The sequence below is a fragment of the Phyllostomus discolor genome, chromosome 12, assembly GCF_004126475.2.
Source record: "Phyllostomus discolor isolate MPI-MPIP mPhyDis1 chromosome 12, mPhyDis1.pri.v3, whole genome shotgun sequence".
Lineage (NCBI taxonomy): Eukaryota > Metazoa > Chordata > Mammalia > Chiroptera > Phyllostomidae > Phyllostomus > Phyllostomus discolor.
The window spans coordinates 24614821-24634990 of record NC_040914.2 but is presented as its reverse complement, the minus strand read 5'-3'; the positions used below and the strand labels follow the sequence as shown (position 1 = coordinate 24634990).

The following is a 20170-nucleotide window of genomic DNA, read 5'->3' as shown; positions in this document are numbered from 1 at the left end:
GTGGAATAAATCCCACATAGGAGATGGAGTCAGGGAGGCCTCGCCTTTATGGGTCAGGGAGATCCTCTGACAGTCTAACCTGAAGTGGAGTTGGTTCAGCCCCCTTGAAGTGAATCCCAGTGACAAACTCCCACCTGTATCTGGGACTCAGATCTCCCATCTATCAGAGCAGGATCCAGTACAGGCTTTGAAAAACCTCAGATAGTTTACAACTTTGATGGCAGAGAATCTCTGTGGGAGAAGAACATGAATCCACTTTGAGCTTGTCCTGTCTTCATGGGGGACCACTGTCATTATGTGGGTGTGGGAGGATGAGAGGATTTCTGCTCTGTTTCCATGACACCAAGTGGTCAGCTGGGTGAGGTCATCTTCCAAAACACCTCCCGTCAGAACTCCTGTCTGTGTCCCTGACTCCCTCCCAGAGTTTCCAGGGATTTCTCTGAATTTCATTTTCATTTTAGCAGAGCCTGTCTTATATCACTATGTATCTGTATTTTAGTCCAGGTGTTTATCTAAACATTTTTCTGTCGTGTATTCTTCCTGCCTGTTTCTTATCAGTCTCACTATCTAGGATACAAATCAATAAATGCTTTGGTCTGGTAAGTATGGTAATCCTTGGTCCCAGAAAGGTTGCACAGTGTATTGTATATATTCCATCATTTATTTTGTAAAGAAGAGATTGATAAAAGAAACAAAAGTGATGTGAAAATATATAATCCTAGTCAGAGACACAAAGCAGGAGCTGAGTGGAGGAACTGAAAGGTAGGCCTAACCCTTCACTCCTTCATGTTCATGACCTGAAGAAAAAACTAAGGCCCCAAATGTCACCTTGGCATCCTAATTTCATGCAGACAAGGGGCCAATGATGCTCATCTCAAGGGAGGCAATGGGGATGGCTAGTCACAGGGACTCAATGGAGATGAGAAAAGAGAGGACTGAGGTATTCCCACACCTGCTCTCCCATACCCTACATGTCATTGATTCCCAGCAGCAGCTAACATCCTAGGACTGTCGCAGAATGAGCCAGACTCCCAGAGTGGTGAGTAAGGCCTAATCCCCAGTTATAGGGCTCAGGGCAGAGGGTCAGTGCAGTCAATGCAAGTCGGGTGACTTGGACAGACATCTAGGGATCCTGGGGTGACTTATCATTACTGTGACTTCTGTGACCTCTTTGTCCTCAATGTCTAGGCTCAAACACCCAAGACTACACAGTGGGGAACCTCATCAGATTGGGTGTGTCTGGCTTGATCCTTGTGGTCCTTGGGGTGCTGCTGTGTGAAGCTTGGCACAGTCAGAGAAGACCCCACAATGCAGCCAGCAGCTGAACACAGGGGACAACAAACCCACCAGACAGCGAGGTGGAGCCTGGAGAAGAGTCTGATGAGCCCAAGAAGCTCTGGAGGAAACTGTGGGCGCCCCTGGGAAAGAGTCTGCTGAGAATGTGGAGGGTGTGGGTGTGGTTCCCATGCAGGGAGAGGCGGGGCTGCTGCTGCAGAGGCTTCTCCACAGTTAGACTGTGGGTGTCTCACTTCACTTCACTTCTTTGTTTCCTTGACTGGCCCCTCTGTTGTCAACCCTGTGACCTGGGGCTCAGCCCACATCACAGGTTCAGACCCACACCTTGGCTCACCCTCCATCTTTGGTCCAATTTCATGTAGGACATTTTTCTCATTTTTATTCTCCATATTCATTCATTTTGCATCTCTTTTGGTCAGATTGGTCAGATGCAGATACCTTTTTTAAACAACTGAATAAATGGATAAATATCAAAAATAGTTTGGCTGGGGCACTGGCATGGTTCAGTGGGTTTGTGGCATTTGCCTAATTCCTGGGTGTAAATGCTCCTTGAGTGGTGTGTAGAGGACACCCACCTCCACCCTGGTGCAAGTAAGTGTCTTTCTCCTCCTCTATCAACCTCACCCAGGCTGGTGTCCCAGGCTCGCACCCTTCAGGGCTAGTGGGTTCCGGTGACCTGCGGGGATTACTTCACCTGGACCTGCTCAGGGCAGTCTCTGGGGGCTCAAGGTGCCCTGGGGGAAGGCCTGCCCAGAGCAGCCCCACCCTGCCCACCAGCCTGGGTTGGAGCAGGATGTCTCACCCCAAGCCGTAACCAGTGCAGCGACACCCCTGCTGGCCACTAGGATCCTGGCGGACCTGCGAGGTGGGCAGCAGAGGCCCGGGGAGATGCCGCGCCATCCTCCCCTCCCTGCCCTCTTGGTCCCCGTGCTCCTGCACCAGGTCCTGGTCCTAGGGCTGTGCCACCGCTGCCAAGGGTCATGGTGCTTCTTTCCTGGGCTGTCCCAAAGCTCCTTCTAGTCCTTATCCCTCATGTTGCCCTCCAAATGCACACCAGTGAGTGCCCTGTGCCTGCAATGCTCCAAGCTGTGCTTACAAGTTCGTGGGCTGGGAGGAACTGCCAGCCATCACAAGAAACACAGGGGGCAGAAGCATTTCCCCTTTCCTTTCTGCTCCAAGTGCTTCACCCTCAATGACTCCCCATCCAAACTAGCACGCCACCACTCCGTTTGCCCTGTAACTCCTCCTGGAGCCCTAGGCCCATCAAGTGCCTAGCCCAGCAGTCTGGTGGTAGCTCACCAAACAGCCCAAGCTGACCCTCAGATAGACCCCTGGTGGCTCCCAGCACCCCTTGCAGCCCACCCAGAGCACCAGCAACACTCCTGTTGTCCTGGCTGCCTTCTAGTGATCCCCTGAAGACCCTGAGATGCCTCTGATAACCTCAAGAGTACAAGAAAGAGGCCTGAGACTGGACTGAGGTCAGCTGGACCTTGAAGATGGCCGTCCAGCATGGTTGGCTGGGGCCTGTGTCTATAAAGCCAGAAAGAAAGAAAAAGAAAGAAAGGAAGGAAGGAAGGAAGGAAGGAAGGAAGGAAGGAAGGAAGGAAGGAAGGAAGGAAGGAAGAGGAAGGAAGGAAGGAAGGAAGGAAGGAAGGAAGGAAGGAAGGAAGGAAGGAAGGAAGGAAGGAAGGAAGAAAATAGAAAGTTTACTTACAACTGGCCAGAAACATTGAAAGGTGAGGACCAGACCTACAACCTGAGATCCTGCCACAAGAGGGAGGCAGAAGCACGAAGCCTGTCCATCCACACAAGGTCCCAGAGCCCCAGAACACACGCAAGACCAATAGAAACCATCTCTCACCTGGGGCAGCTGGTCAAAGTTGCAGGAGGTGATTGCGACATCAGATACAAAAGGAGAACACAGCACTCCAAAGTACATGAAGAATCAGAATGTCTGCCATCACCAAAGATCACAATGACTGAGACTGTCATTCTCAGGATGAGACACAGCCTAGAACTTCCTGAGGAGCAGGGGCCATAGTTCACCCAAATGGGAGTCTTGCCCTCAGGAAAAGCCAGGTGAGTCCAGGAGAGATTGTGCTGCCACTGGCCCAGCAGAGAGTCTTCAAAGCCCTTCAGGAGGGGAGCCCTCACACCTGTCTCCCCTGAGACTCCTTCCTTTTTAACTGTACCTTCTCCTAAACCATTAGCTCTTACAGCTCTGCCAACTCTCTGTGCCTGAGACTCCAGGTGACAGTCATGGGTGGGAACAGCAGGGGACTAGGAGTTTGAACCATCAGTTCCAGCTAAGAGGTTTGGGGGTCTCCACCCACAGGGCCACCCCTAGCCGCCAGTGATGAGAATAACTTTACCAAGACATGATCTGCTTGGGGAGGAAAGGTGGCTGATCTCTCAAAGGGGAAGGGCCAGGAGCCTGTTCCTCAATGGGCTTTAACTGGGTTCAATTTGCATAGGAATACTGGGCATATAGGTAAAGCTCATCAATCATTATCAGGCAGTAATGATAAAACAATAGATAATATTCAAAGAACTCTGAGGGCTTATTTTGAGTCATGGTCAGATAGTTAAAGGGCCACAAAAGGCCTGGGAATCAAACTCATTTCCTGCTTGGACCTTTATCATTTAAATTGAGGATATTGACAAAGTAAGTTTCACAGGATTTCATGCATTCTTTGTTAGGCCTGATTGCCCCAGGGAACTGTCTGTTCCTGCCCAGGGCTGCACAACCCTCTGTCATTGTTTCAGGCTTAAGTCAGGCAAGGCAAGTAAGGCAGCTAAGGGATTAGGGGACTTCTTGACAGAATGAGGACTCAGGCTATGTCAAAGCCAAGGGGCGAGGGTCTTTTTCTATAGCCCCCCAAGTGCTTCCCTGAGGGCCCCTTTGTGACCATGCCTGTCTTAGGTTGTCCCCCCATTGAGGAATCTTACTTGTCATTGGCCAACCAGTCAAATGCCTGGAGACAAGCAGGGTGAAGTAAAGTGGGGATGAGGCAGCACCCCTGCCAGGAAGAAAGCTTTGTCTCCTTAGTGGTTTGTGGTCACAAGGTCTTTTTACTCAGCCTTAGCCATGGGGGTACAGTTTCTGAAACCAGGCAGGGGGTTCCCAACAAACAGGGTCACAGGTTGGCATGTGCAATGTGGACAGGTCACATTTCCTTTCTTAGGCAGAGTTTCTGCCTAAGATTAGCAAAATGAGGTAACTATTATTCCACAAAGTATTTGTGAGGCTCACCATACCATGATGTACGGGTCACAAAATACAGACGTAATTACTATTATTCACCTTTTGCAACTTGGGACTGTACCCTTGCAAGATCACTGAAAGCAAAGAGCATGGATGTACATTTCCCCTTAATTGTGGGTCCTTACAAGGCTAAACTTTCCTGGAAACTCACAAAACAGAAATGTTTTCTGACTGAGTGTCAAGGGGGGAATCCTGGTAACTCCCATGTCTTAGAGACAGTGTTGTCTACTTGTTGGGCTGGGGATCCCTGGAGCCCCAGGTGAGTGAGTGAGACCCAGGATGGAGGAGGCTGGGATGCTGCCCAAGGACCCAGCAGGACCAGGCTTGCCAGGGGAAATGGGTCTCTCTGCTGCCTGTGGCTGGCTCTCCTCTGTGGGCAGCAGGAAAGGGCAGCAGCAGCTAACACCCCTGGCTTGGGCTTGCTGTGCAGTTGCTCTGAGGATGGTCTTTTATTTTAGCCCACATGGGAGATTGAAGGCTTGGTTCAAAAGCAGAAAGGTTTGAAAGGAACAAGAATACACAGAACCACCTCCAGACAACTTCAGAGCAGTGATCCTCAGGAATCTCAGGAGTGGAGGATTCAGAAACTGGGATGGCACAGCTGATGGGGCTCAGAGCACAATCTTCACTGACAATCTGCTCCTGGAGGTATGTCCCCACTGTCTTCTGGTGTCACTCTTTGCTGTGAGAAAGTCTGGTGTCAGTGAGCTTGTTATTATAGTAATTTGCATTTTTCATAGAAAATAATGTTAGGACTTTTCTTTGGGGCCCCTGGCCAGTGCTTCTTGATCTTTTTAATGGAAATTCACATAATATAATATTAACCATTTTAATGTGTACCATTTGATGTAAAATAGGATTTTTTCATTTTAATTCATCCTTTGTTTGCTTCATTGACCACAAGGACAAAATACAGATTTCATTTTTACATACATGCCCCTGTCACTTACCTGGTCTTCCTCATCTATGTAAAATGTTTGCTTATTGTTCTCTGGGGCTGTTACTAAATGTCATGCTCACTTCTTTCCTTCTGACACCGTAGATACAACACTGGCCCTCCTCACTCTAGTCCCGAAGTGCCTTCATTCCCCACTGCAGGTCTCTCTAAACTGCAACCTGGAAATTTCCTCAACATTGTACTCTGCTGTCATAATTGGACCTTCAGCTGTGTCTCAACCTTGATGGGAAGAATTGTTTTAATGTGTCCATTCTATCAGATTATTCAACTCTCAGAATTCTAATCAAAACATTCTTTTGTAAAACAATTCATATTCTTGGCTCAAAATTTAAATCTTGTCTTTATTTTCCAGGTATTTAAACATGATAATATTAACTTACTTTCATATTTCCTTACATGGTTGCTTGTGACTGTCCCTAATATCAGTAGACGGTGTCCATAGTACTGTCTGTCACCATTAGGATTTCTCCACTGTCCACTCTTGTAGGAGGCTTTTCCCTCCCATACCTGCTCTCCCACAGTTTCTCAGGGGCCCTCCTGGGAGTCAGGCTGATCAGGGCCTGTGGCAGCTGCCCCTGCCCCATGCTGACCATTCTCTCAGACTCAGCACTTCCTCAGTATTGTGCCCACCAGGGCTGATTATGGGAGCCTCACACACACACACACACATGGGACAGACACCCATGCCTGACATACTGGACTCAGTTTGTTTCAGGACACACAGAGGAGACTGCTCACTGCTGACCATGAACTTGGGTGAGTGGGCAGAGACATCCCAGACCCTGCACAGAAACACGGGGCAGACATCACACTTCCAGCCTTCACCTGCTCCCTGACCCCCTTCCTGTGAGGACCTGCGGTCCCTCTCTGTCCACTTAGGGGGAGGGAATCATGTCCCTATGGCCCATGGACAGTCTGGAGCACTATGGCCACTCAGTTTTGGTCTCTGTTCTCCAATGTCATTCCTTCTCTATTTGGGAACTTTCATTTCTCTTTCATGCATGTATCTGTGTCTATACACTTTAGAGCTTTTGTGAGCAGCTATGCTTGGCATTCAGAGGAGACAAGGTATTGAGTGGGTGCTACAGTCCTGCCCTTGACTCTGGACACCTTGATCCTCTCATGTCCCAGCACACTCATGTCTTCATCTGGTCTGGAAATGGAAGTCTCCTTCCCGTGAACCAGTACCACTGACCCACAGCCACTGTGGGGACTGGGCTTTGACACAACAGCATCCAAATGAGGATACTGAGGCAGAGACTGAACACCATGCCCAAGAGACATGGATCACTTGGGCATTGGGTAGCGGTTACTTAAATAAATATTTCTTAAGAGTAAAAATCAGGACTCCAACCAAAATCCATGTCCCCTTAAGGTTTAAGGCAGGAGCACAGCATGAAGAGGAGGCTTGAACCAGGAAACAAGGGGCACTGAGGGTGCAGGGGTCACTCAGAGGCTTGTCCCTGGGAAGGTGGGTGGACGCTATTGCTAAGAAAAAATGACAACTCAGTGAGGGTGGCTGGGATGAGAAAAAACCACACTATGGGGCCAGAAGAAAGGACATGTTTTCTTCCCCTATTTCTCTGTGTCTGTCCTTTGTGCTCATTGTCACAGTGACACTCGCCTGAACTGCACAGTGAAGAGGAGACTGTGTCTCTGCTGAGCTGAGCTCTGTAGTGTCTTCCTGAAGCATCTTCAGGGCCTAGATGACCACTGTCCATGGGGTGGGGACCTACACAGAAGGGCCGATGACTTGGTGGAGGGTGAAGGGAACCCCATGGGTGAGGCTCTGACCTGGAAGAACTTGCCCTGGCCAAGCTCACCTGCAAGGGGCGTCTCAGGAGGCTCAGGGTCTATAACTTCCCTTATTGGGAAAATGAGAGCCAGACTTGTGGGAAGACACTGTTCCTCTTCCTGAGGGGCTGCTGACATGAGAAACCCGTGACAAGGATGATCAGCCTCCATTCTATGTGTCTATCACCCTCAGGACACTGTGGTGTCTTCCTTCTGCACACCTGGGTTCAGAGAGGAGACACCATGTCCCCACCCTCAGAGCTCTGCTCTGCCTTGGTAAGATGTGAGGGGGGAGGAGATGCCCTGCTCTGTCAGGACCCCAGGACTCAGGAGGCTCCTGGGGAGGCGGGTTCTGCTCAGGATTCAGGGCAAATCTCTCACAGGGACTCTCTTGCACGGCTGAGGGTGGACCTAAGTACCCCAGTACAGACAGGTGAATCTGTCCCCAGGGGTCCCAGCACTGTCTCCACATAAAGGACTAGGGGCTTGCACATGAGGCAACAGGGGATGGAGATCAGAAGTTCTGTGTTAATGGCTGGGGGACATCAGGGTGGATGTTAGTGCTGAGAGCTGGGGAATGGGAATGCAGAATACTTCATGAACCAGACTCTGATTCCTTCCAGGGACTATCCCCAAACCCACCCTCTGGGCTGAGCCAGGCCCTGTGATCCCCTGGGGTAGCGTGGTGACTATCTGGTGTCATGGTTCTCTAAGGCCAGAAGTTCCATCTATATAAATAGGGAAACCCATCTCCCTAGACACAGAGAAGACACTGGATCCTGGGAACAAGGTCAAGTTGCCCACCACACACATGACAGAGCACACTGCAGGGAGATATCATTGTTACTATCTCAGCCAAGGTGTCTGGTCAGAGCACAGTGACCCCCTGGAGCTCCTTGTCTGAGGTAAAGCCTCTGGCCCTGTTCTCTCTGTGCTCACTCAGCTCAGGGCCCTGTCCCAAGGAAAGTCAGGAACACAAATAAATGAGGAATGCAGGAGGCTCCACAAAGTGGGTTCAGCCCCTGAGAGGCAGAAGGACACATAGCCTCCCACCCCTGAGCCCCTTGTTTTGAATCTCAGCAGAAAAAAAGAGCAGGAAGGTAGAGTGAGATTTGTGAGAAGTGAAGAGAAAGGTGGTTAGACTGAGCAGAGAGGACAGATCCCTTTCCCTACTCACCCCCTGCATCTTCATCTCAGAGTCTGAACTCCTGGGGTCCCAGCCCCCACTGGACCCTCTTCATAGAGAACAACTTCTCCACAGTCCTGGGACCCAGCTCTGCAGGCCCCCGGGCTGCCCTTGAACCTCCAGCACCCAGTGCTCACCTGAGAGTGAGAAGGGGCTGTGCCCTGCTCAGGAAGAGCTGGGGGCTCCCACTCATGCAGAGGGTCTCCCCTGTCTGCTCCGTGGTTCTGGGGGCCCTTGTCTGTTCCTGCTCTTTTCTGAGGACATTCAGGCAGTGTGTCAGTATATAGAGTAACAGCTTAATTTACATTATATGGAGTCAACCTTCAAATGTCTATAATGCTCTTCCTATGTTCATAGGAAAGACTAAATTCATACATTTGTTTCAGAAAATAAATTCTTATTACTATTAAGTCTTTATGTTACACACATTTTAAATGAGGTTTTAGTAAACTTCAGAAGTATTTGGTAGATATTTCTAAAACTGAGAAAATTTATAGCCACCTTTCAGAACTGCACACCTAATAATGTTATTTGTGAGTAAGCTGTTTGATTCCTTTATACAATCTAAATAGCAGTAAGTACATGTAGGAAAGCTATTGGTTTGGGCATATTTATTTCATAAGCAATATACCTTCCTAAAATTCTCTTACTATTGTTTTTCTTTTTTTTTTCTGTCCTTTACTCCCATTTCAGCCCACCCACCCATTCCTCCCCACCTTCCTCCAATTTCCACACCCCCAACCCCCAGTTTTTGTCCATGTGTTCTTTATATTTGTTCCTGTAAACCCTTCCCATTCTCCCCTGAAATTCCCTCCTCTTTCCCCTCTGGTCACCCCTGTCCTCTATTTCAGTATCTTTCACTATATTTTGCTTGTTCCTTTGTGTGTTTTTTTTTCAGGTTCCTGTTAAAGGTGAGATACCATATCATATGGTATTTGTCTTTCATTGCTTGTCTTATTTCACTTAGCAGAATGCTTTCCAGCTCCATCCATGCTGTTGCAAAGGGTAGGAGCTCCTTCTTTCTTTCTGCTGCATAGAATTCTATTGTGTAAATGTACCATAGTTTTTTGACCCATTCATTTACTAATGGGCACCTAGGTTGCTTCCAGCACTTGGCTATTGTAAATTGTGCTGTTATGAACATTGGGGTGCATAGGTTCTTTTAGATTGATGTTTCAGGGTTCTTAGGATATAGTCCCAGCAGTGGAATTGTTGGGTCAAAAGGAAGATCCATTTTTAGTTTTCTGAGGAAGTTCCATATTGTTTTCCATAGTGGTTGTACCAGTCTGCAGTTCCACCAACAGTGCACTAGGGACCCCTTTTCTCCACAACCTCTCCAACACTTGTTGTTTGTTGCATTGTTTATGATGGTCATTCTGACAGGCATGAAGTGGTATCTCATTGTAGTTTTAATTTTCATCTCTCTGATAGCTAGCGATATTGAGCATCTTTTCATGAGTCTCTGGATCCTCTGCATGTTCTCCCTGGAGAAGTGTCTGTTCAAGTCCTTTGCACATTTTTTTAATTGGGTTGCTAGTCTTCTAAGAATGGAGTCGTCTGAATTCTTTATATATTTTGGAGATTAAACTCTTGTCTGAGGTATCATCGGCAAATATGTTTTCTAATATAGTTGGTTCTCTTTTTATTTTAATACTGTTTTCTTTAGCTCTGCAGAAGCTTTTATTTGGATGATATCACATTTGTTTATTCTTTCTTTTATGTCCCTTGCTCTAGGGGACATATCAGTGAAAAAGTTTCTGCGTGAAATATCTGAGATTTTCCTACCTACATTCTCCTCTAGGACTGTAATAGTGTCACAGTTTATATTTAAGTCTTTTATCCACCTTGAATTTATTTTTGTGTAAGCTGTAAGTCGGTGCTCTAGTTTCATTTTTTTGCACGTAGCTATCCAGTGCTCCCAACACCAATTGCTGAAGAGGCTATTTTTACTCCATTTTATGTTGCTGCCCCCTTTGTCAAATATTAATTGACCATAGAGACTTGGGTTTATTTCTGGGCTCTCTGTTCTGTTCCATTGGCCCATGCACCTGTTTTTATGCCAGTACCAGGCTGTTTTGATTACAATGGCCTTGTAATACAGTTTGGTATCAGGTATTGTGATCCCTCCTACATTGCTCTTCTTTCTCAAAATGGCAGTAGCTATTCAGGGTTGTTTATGTTTCCATATAAATTTTTGAAGTGTTTGTTCTATGTCTGTGAAATAAGCCATTGGTACTTTAATAGGTATTGCAATGAATGTGTAAATTGCTTTGGGTAGTATGGACACTTTGATGATGTCAATTCTTCTGATCCATGAACACAGTATATGTTTTCATTTGTTTGTGTCTTCCTTGATTTCTTTCTTCAGTGTTATGTAGTTTTGTGAGTACAGGACTTTTACCTCTTTGGTTAGGTTTATGCCTAGGTATTTTATTATTCTTGTTGCTATATCAAATGGGATTTTTTTCTTGATTTTTGCTTCTGCTGTCTCATTGTTGGTGTACAGAAATGCCTTTGATTTGTGGATACTGACTTTGTACCCCGCTTTTCTGCGAAATTCATTTATTAGGTCAAGCAGTTTTTTGGTAGAGTCTATAGAATTTTCTAGGTACACTATCATGTCATCTGCAAACAGTGACAGTTTTGTTTCTTCTTTTCCAATTTGGATGCCTTTTATTTCCTTTTCTTGTCTGATCACTGTGGCTAAATCTTCCAGTACTATATTGAATAGAAGTGGTGAAAGTGGACAGCCTTGTCGTGTTCCTGACCTTACTGGGAAAGATTTTAATTTTTGTGTATTGAGTATAATGTTGGCTGTAGGTCTCTCATATATGGTCTTTATTATGTTCAGGAATGTTCCCTCTATTCCCACATTGCTGAGTGTTATTATCACAAATGGGTGCTGCACCTTGTCAAATGCTTTTTATGCATCTATTGATATGATCGTGTGATTTTTGTCTTTGCTTTTGTTTATGTGATGAATTACATTTACTGATTTGTGAATATTGTACCATCCTTGCATCCCTGGGATGAATCCCACTTGGTCATGGTATATGACCTTTTTAATGTATTGTTGGATGCAGTTTGGCAATATTTTGTTGAGAATTTTAGCATCAATGTTCATGAGCAATATTGGCCTGAAGTTTTCTTTCTTTGTTGTGTCTTTACCTGGTTTTGGGATTAGGATGATGTTAGCTTTGTAAAAAGAGTTTGGGAGTCTTGCATCATTTTGGATTTTTGGAAATAGTCTGTGAAGTATGGGGGTTAGCTCTTTCTTAAATGCTTTGTAGAATTCTCCTGTAAAATCATCTGGTCCAGGGCTTCTGTGTGTTGGGAATTTTTTATTACTGCTTCAATTTATTTTGTTGTTATTGGTATATTCAGGCTTTCAGCTTCTTTTTCATTGAGTTTTGGAAGATTATATTTTTCTAAAAATTTGCGCATTTCACCTAGGTTATCAAATTTCTTGGCATACAGTTCTTCATAGTAATTTCTAACAGTCCTTTGTATTTCTGTGGTATCTGTTGTAATCTCTCCTCTTTCATTTCTGATTGTGTTTATTTGGATCCTTTCTCTTTTTTTCTTGATTAGTCTGCTTAAAGGCTTGTTGATTTTGTTTATCTTTTCAAAGAACCAGTTCCTGGATTCATTGATCCTTGGAATTGTGCTTTCAGTCTCTATGTCATTTAATTCTGCTCTAATCTTGGTTATTTCCTTCCTTCTGCTTGCTCTGGGCTGTCTTTGTTGTTGTTGTTCCTCCAGTTCTTGTAGATGTAGGGTTAGGTTGTTTGTTTGAAATGTTTCTATCTTTTTTAGGTGGGCCTGTATCACTATGAACTTCCCTCTCAGAAATGCCTTGGCTGTGTCCCATAATTTTTGGGTTGTTGTGAGTTCATTTGCATTTGTTTCCAGAAATCTTTTGATTTCTTCCCTAATATCATTCTTGATCCATTCATTGTTTAATACCATGCTATTTAATCTCCATGATTTTGAGTGTTTGGGGTTTTTTTCTTTGGGGTTGGTTTCTAGTTCCAGTCCCTTGTGATCCGAGAAAATGCTTGGTATGATTTCAATTTTCTTGAATTTGTTGAGGCTTGTTTTGTATCCTATCATGTGGTCTATCTTTGAAAATGTTCCATGTACATTTGAAAAGAATGTATATTTAGCTTCTTTTGGATGGACCTCCATATATATCAATTAAGTCCATTTCTTCTAGGATATTGTTCAATGCCACAATATCTTTGTTGATATTTTGTTTGGAAGATCTGTCCATTTTTTTTATAGTGGGGTGTTAAAGTCCCTCACTATAATTGGGTTGCTGTCAATATCTTTCTTGAAGTCTTCTCAGATTTTCTTTATGTATTTGGGTGCTCCTATGTTGGGTGCATATATGTTTACAATATTTATGTCTTCTTGGTGGATTCTTCCCTTGAGTATTATGAAGTGAACTTCTGGGTCTCTCTTTATGGCCCATTTTTGGAAGTCTATTTTGTCTCATGAGTATGAGTATTGCTACCCTGGCTTTTTTTTTTCCTGTCCATTTGCTTGAAAAATTTGTTTCCAGCCCTTAACTTTCAGCCTGTGTAGGTCTTTTATCCTGAGGTGGGTCTCTTGTGGGCAGCATATGTGTGGGTCATGCTTTCTTATCCATTCAGCTATTCTATGTTTTTTGATTGGAGCATTTAATCCATATATGTTTAAGGTTATTATTGATAGGTACTTATTCATTGCCATTTATGTGCCTGTGTTCATCTCTCTCTCCTTTCCTTCCTTTCCTTAAAGCAGTCCCTTTAGTATGTCTTACAGAGGTGGTTTGGTGGAGGTGTATTCTTTTAGACTTCTTTGGTCTGAGAAGCTTCTTATTTTGGCCTTCTATCTTGATTCAGAGCCTTGCTGGGTAAAGTAGCCTTGGTTGCAGACCTCTGGTTCTGATTACTTGAAACATTTCTTGCTATTCTCTTCTGGCTTGGAGTGTTTCCATTGAGAAGTCAACTGCTAGCCTTATTGTGGCTCCCTTCTATGTTACTTCCTTTTTCTCCCTTGCTGCCTTTAAGATTCTCTCTTTGTCTTGGAATTTTAACATTTCAATTATGATGTGTCTTGAAGTGGGCCTCTTTGGGTTCCTCTTGATTGGGACTCTCTGTGTTTCCTGGATTTGTGTGACTTTTTCTCTCATCAAATTAGGGAAGTTTTCCATCATTACTTTTCCAAATAGGTTTTCTATCCCTTGCTCTTCTTCTTCTCCTTCTGGTATCCTTATTATATGGATATTATTACATTTCATATTGCCTTGCATTTCTCTTAATCCCTCTTCATTCTTTCTGAGTCTCTTTTCCTTTTCATGTTATGTCTGGGTGTTTTTTTCTACTTTGTCCTCCAATTCGCTGATCCGATTTTCTGCTTCATTGATCCTGCTTTTCATTTCTTCTACTGTGTTCTTCAGTTCAGAAATTGTATTCTTCATTTCCTCTTGGCCCTTGTCCATAGTTTCTATTTCCTTTTTTATGTTGATATAGTTTGCAGTGACTTCATTGTGGTTTCTCTGTAATTTCTCATAGCTCATTCTGAGCTCATTAGGTTCCTGATAATCATTGCTTTGAACTCGATCTCTGATAGTTGAGTAGCCTCTATTTCATTTATTATTCTTTGTGAGGCTTACTCCTTTCCCTTCATTTGGGAATTGTTTCTTTGTCTTCTCATTGTTCATGAGACTCTTCTTGTTAGCCTCTGTTTCTTAAATTGATCTGTTCTGGTTCCATGGGTTTATGGTGTGCAGTTCTGTGGTAGAATGCCTGTGGGATTCAGTGGTGCAGCCTCCTTTGGGTATCCTGTTGTTCACAGCTTCCCCCTACTCTTTTTTGTGATAAGTTGGAGGGGTAAGGCAAAATGGTTTAAGACAGCAAGAGAGTATTCTATGATATTTACAATAGCAGCCAGTAGAAAAGAGATAGGAGATCCTTTGGCTACATATAGTGTTAACCATGATCTTCCGCCCCACTAGCCATGTTTTAGAAAGGATGGAAAGAAGATAAGACTCTTATTGGGGAGGAAAGGATTGTGAGTTGGATCTAGAAAGCAGTGAGGCTGTGGGAGGTCAGATTCTGAGGTAGGGTGAAAGTAAAGAATAGTAAATAGGTGTAATGTGTGAGAGAATAGAGTTAATCACTATAGTAATGGAGTTTGGGAAACTGCGAAGTGGGCTGAGATCTGGGAGGAATGTTGTGTAGTATTTACAGTGATGTGGAATAGGTCTTACTTACAGTAATATTAGAGCAATGATCATATGACAGAATCTATGAGATTTAGATAACAAGAATAGGGAGTATAGGACCTTGAGTGGTGTGCTAATGGAACACAAATGAAGGACAGTAAATTAGCAATACACTATGAATAACAGGGGAAAACCTATCAAACGATACAGTATAAGCAGCTAAGCAAAGAAGACTATACGGAAAGAAGAGGAATACCAAAATAGTGTTAAAATAAAAATGTAAGAATAATGAAAAAAGTAATACAAATATGCAATAACTTCTAGGTTCAAAAAAAAAAGAAGGAAAAAAAGCAGAAGATAGAATGAAGAAGAGATAAATTTGGAAAGTAAGAAATAACACTAGAGTGAAAGAAAGAGAAGCATAAGGAATTGAGAGATATAAAAATAATAAGAATTTAAAAAATAAAGTTACTTACAAAAAAGAAGATAAAATCAAACAACCAAACAACAACAACAAAAAAAACCTCTTGTTGGTTTCTAACCAGCAAAACCAGTTTTTCTGGTCTTGCTAACTTCAGCAGGCTGAGGGGCGATTGGAATGCTTTTCTTCCTTCCAAGTTAGAACTCAATCAGTCTCTCCCATACTGTCCCCAGGGCTGGCCGAGTGCTCTCGCCAAAGCCTGTCTGGTGCCTCTTCTCAGGGCCCTGTGTGTGGGTCTGGGCCCTCCTAAGCACACTCTCTGGAGCTCACACTGCAGGACTCCAGGATCCTGGGGAACACCCGTGCCTTTTCCGGGTTTACGGTGTGAGCTCTGGGGATACCGGGGGGGGGGGGGGGGGGGGGGGGGGGGGGGCGGCGCTCACTTCCCCACTGAGTTCACAGCCTGGGCACCCGGGATCCTGTGGAGCACCCGTGTCTCTTCTGTGTTCAGGGCTGTGGGGTCTGGATCTTCCACAAAACCACACTCTCTCTGGGATGGTGGTGCAGGAGCAAAGCCAGGCCACCCTTGGTTGCACAGGCTGGGGCACTCACTCTTCCCAGGGCTATGTGTGGGTGCTTGCAGCTCCTGTGTGATTGTCTCTCAGTCCTCATTCCCATCTCTGTGCCTTCAAGCAAGGAGGCCTCCCCCAGTACTGCTCAATCCTTGTTTGGTGGGGAGGGAGTGGTTGACCCAGCTCTCTCCTAAGTGCCCTGAGACAGACCCGGAAGCGCCTGGCCTGGGGGCTACAACCTCCCTGGTCCCCACGCTAATTCCTAGGACCTTATTATCCTGAAGCAGTCTCCTTATTGTCTGGTTTTTCAATGTCTGCTATGATTTTTGAACTCCAATTTTCATAAATGTTGTGATATTGTTGGCTTTTTGCTCTGTTCCTCTGTTGATCAGTTAGTTTTTCTTCCCTGTGTAGAGGGCAGTGGAATCTGCTCCCTCCTACCATGCCACCATCTTCCAAGTCCCTCTATTGTTTTCTAATTGATCCCTCTGAAACACTGAGAAAATTATAATACCCACATGTCAGAGGTCATTTCACTTATTGTACACTGTATACCTATTTTTCTCTCTCCAAATTCCTCATGATAAAAAGACCAAGTAAAATGTTCCACAGCTTTACCTCTGAAAAAGTTTCATTCATAACACAAATTATTTCAATGCCAACTCATTAAGATATCTACATTTTATATCTAATGCACTATCGACCTTTATGTTTCAATATGTTTTTTGATTTCCTTAAGGTTTTATTAGGAATGTTGTTTTTTTGTTTTGTTTTGTTTTACTGACAGGTACGCATCTCCTAAAAATTATCTCTTCTTTCTGATGTATAACTACATGAGACCCATTCCAAAAACTTCCTGCTTTCAACCATTTGAATATTATTGTGAATAAATAACATTTATTTTCTATGTGCATTTTCTGAATTGTATGAGCTGATATTTGGAATTTTTGTGTGGATCTTTGGAATTAGATAAGTCAATAACTTTGTTACATCTTGTTTTCTATATCAAGTGGGGAAGCAGATTCCCATAATTTCCTACTTTTGGAGCTCACAAAATACTACAACTTGGGGTAACTTCTCTGTTCCTCAAAGTTTGGAGACCACAACTGCAGGCTTCCTTGGTTAGCAGGGTTGATAAACAGTGCATGGAAGTGGTGTTTTGGGGTAAAAATCACATAATTAGCCATCCATCTACAAAATTTTGCCAGTATTTCCAGAGTTTGTCCAAAAGGAGAAGAAGATGGTGCCTGCCCCTTCTGGGCCCCTGACCTGACCTCTGACCCCATGTTCCAAGGCCCAAAGTCCCAGTCCCCCTTCTCCTCTGCCCCCTCCGCCCCCTCCTTACATCCCACAGAGGAGACTTCATTCCCCACTGAAGACCAGACTACACCCTCCTTCTGGGGATCTGCCTCCTTATGACCTTTTCAAGTCTCTCTTCTTCTCTCTAGTTCCATACACGCACACATAATATATATCGGTGATTTACAAATATATGTAGGCATTGATGATGATATATAACTTAGTATTTATGTAAGAGTGGATATGTGTTTAACTATATACAGATTTCTTTTATATGACATTTTATAACATACTCCATAAAATGTACATATACAAGGTATGGGCAAAAGTAGGTTTAAAGTTATTTTTACAAAAAATAATACAACAATCAATACTAGTAACACAATAAATAACTCTGTATTTCAGGAATTCACAACTGAAAAACCTGTATTTTCTCTAATATTGATAGTAAATTTATGTGTCTACAACATACCTACAAATATTCATATACATGTCCATATTTTTCATCTGGTCACTATATCTACCACGGTAGTTTTGTCATCATATAAAATGAATTAATGAAACAATAAACAGATGAAAATTTCCAGGTGATGATTAAACAGCAGATCCCAGAGAGTGGGGTGAAGGAGACGCTGCCCCAGACTTTCACCCCTTTGTGCGCCTGCCACTCAGGAGCCCCTGACACCACCCCTCCTCCATGGACCAGGGCCCCCACATGTGGAAAACAAGGGATCTCTCAGCTACACAGCACTAAGCTTCTGGGTCTTCAGTCTCAGATGAAACCCAAAATAAACAGCAGCCCTAAATTGTTCCTGAACTGAGACCATTTTTTCCCTGATCCTGAGCTCTTGGGCACAGCTCGCTCTTGTCATGGCAGCTGAGAGCCAGAGCTGGATCAGATGTCCCAGGGGCACTGACATCAAGGGGAGGGGTTAGCCTGGGGGGACATCAGAGTCTTGGACATTTGGGGCTGCCAGACCATGCTGCCCTGTCTCCACATTTTCCAGGCTCCCAACCGAAAGACTACACAGTAGAGAATCTCATCCACATGGGCATGGCTGGATTGGTCCTGGTGGTCCTCAAGGTGCTGCTATTCATGCTCAGGACAGCGAGAGAATGGCTGAGGCTGCAGCCAGGATGTGAACACAGAGAGGACAGGGGACCATTCAGAGTGGGGGGAGTCGTGGAGTACATTTGATGACCCAGGACGTGGGGGAGGACAGTTGGACCACAGGCGGGAAGCTGCTGATTTGTCCAGGGGAGCAGACATGGCAGACGAGGTTTGGGGGCAGGAAACATGAGCCATGTTCCTGTGGAGACACCACCTCCTTCCCACTGTGGGGCTGTCCCTCCTCATCCTCACTGACTCCCCTGGACTGTCCTTTTCTCACCCCTGTGACCTGAGGGGCTTCCGCCAGTGGCTGGTTTGGGTTCACATAAACACATCCCTTCATGCTGGATCCTATTCACATAAACAAAATGTCTTTTCATACCCTGGCAAGCCTTTTTAAGCCATAAACAGCAAAGTACTGACGCCAGCAGCACAGTGAATGAATGTCAACATTCTGCAGCTAAGTAACAGAAGCCAGAGAGAAAAGATCATGTTTTCTGTGACTGTGTTTGTATGAAGCATCCGGGAGGAGGAAACCCACAGAGACAGAAGTCAAGTGGGCTTGTCGGGGGCTGACAAGGAGGAGAGATGGGAGACTGACAGCTTCGTGTAATTTGGGGGTGTGGTTACACAAATTCCTTATTAAAACATTAAAGTTGTGGTTGAACCCTGTGTGTTGACTACATTCCAGTGAATTCTATGTTTTAAAAGGCTCAATTCTATGTTATGTGATATTACCACATTAATAAGAAATGCAAGTCAATTGACATGGTCCCCTGTGGATCCTTATTATCTTAGAAGTGACCCCGTGTTCCAGGGCGGTCTCATGGGAGGTGGGACTCCCACCAGATCTGAAATGCTCTCATTGTCCAGTGCTCAGGCTCAGCCCCTGGTGGGATTCCCACCCTCACTCCTGAGTGTAGTGAGTCCAGGATCCAGGACAAGCAGCGTCCTTCCTGTCTCCCCTCAGTCTGGTGTCATCTGCCATCAACTAAGGATGTCCTATGGCTTCTGATGCCCCCTGAGGGCTTGGGGGATTTGTACGCAGCTTCCAGATAGCCCTTCCTCCTACAAGTGTCTCATGCTGATTTCTAAATCAGGCCCAGAAATGACACAGGTGAAGTCTCTTCATGTCTCAGGCTCTACTGATCCCCACAACACCCGTGAGAGCTGAGATTCACCCTTGTCTTATCTTAAAACCTGTGAATAGTTTGAACTGGTTCTTTTGCCCAGCACATGGAGATGGAGTGACCAGTGTCAGATGCAGGGTTGCCCCTCACAGAGCAGGGCAGTGAGGAGGCAGACATGCTCAGTGGCCTGGATGGGAGGGATGGAGAGAAGCTCTCCTGCTCACAGAGATGAGGAAGTCAGACAGAGGAAGTGAGACAGAGAGACCAAACCACACACATGGCCAGGAGAGTGGATGACTCTTGCAGTTTCTCAGGTGGCCACGTTGTAATCCTCTCCCCACCACTCCTGCCCCTCAGTGGGTGGTCAGTCTGGAGACAGCCACATTGGGCGGGCTCCCCAGACCATCCAGGCAGAGCACAGACATGCCCTCAGCTTTTCCCTTTCTTCCCCCGACACAATGAACACACCCACAGCTCTACCCTGAGACCTTCTTTCTGACACCCAGTTCCCCTCCACAGTCACACTCATGTGAAGACCCAGGACACCGTGTGGGTGTGACCCCATCAGCCTCCTCTCTGGCCTACTGTGGACCCTCACTCCCAGCTGAGGGTTTTACTCTGATGCACCTGAACTTACCTGTCATGGACCCTCCCTTCACAAAGCCTTTCTCCAGGTCTCCACCTCACTCCAGCACATCCAAGCAGCTCCAACTAATGGTCCACATTGTTGGAGATCAGGCTGAGCTAAACTCTCTGTCCCAAGCAGAGACAACTGGTCCCTACAAAGCAGACCCTTTCCTGTGTCCACCTTCCCTCCCCAGATTCACACACCTGGGTCAAGGCCACACTGTGCTTGTCATGGGCATCCCCTAAGCCCATCGGAACAGAGCGGACTTTCTGCACGCCTCCTAGACTGAGATAATGACA

General features: G+C 45.2%; 1 pseudogene; it reads left to right on the top strand.

The window, feature by feature from the left end:
• The window catches only part of LOC114510963, a 133413-nt pseudogene that overhangs the window by 107453 nt on the left and 5790 nt on the right, over window positions 1-20170 (top strand).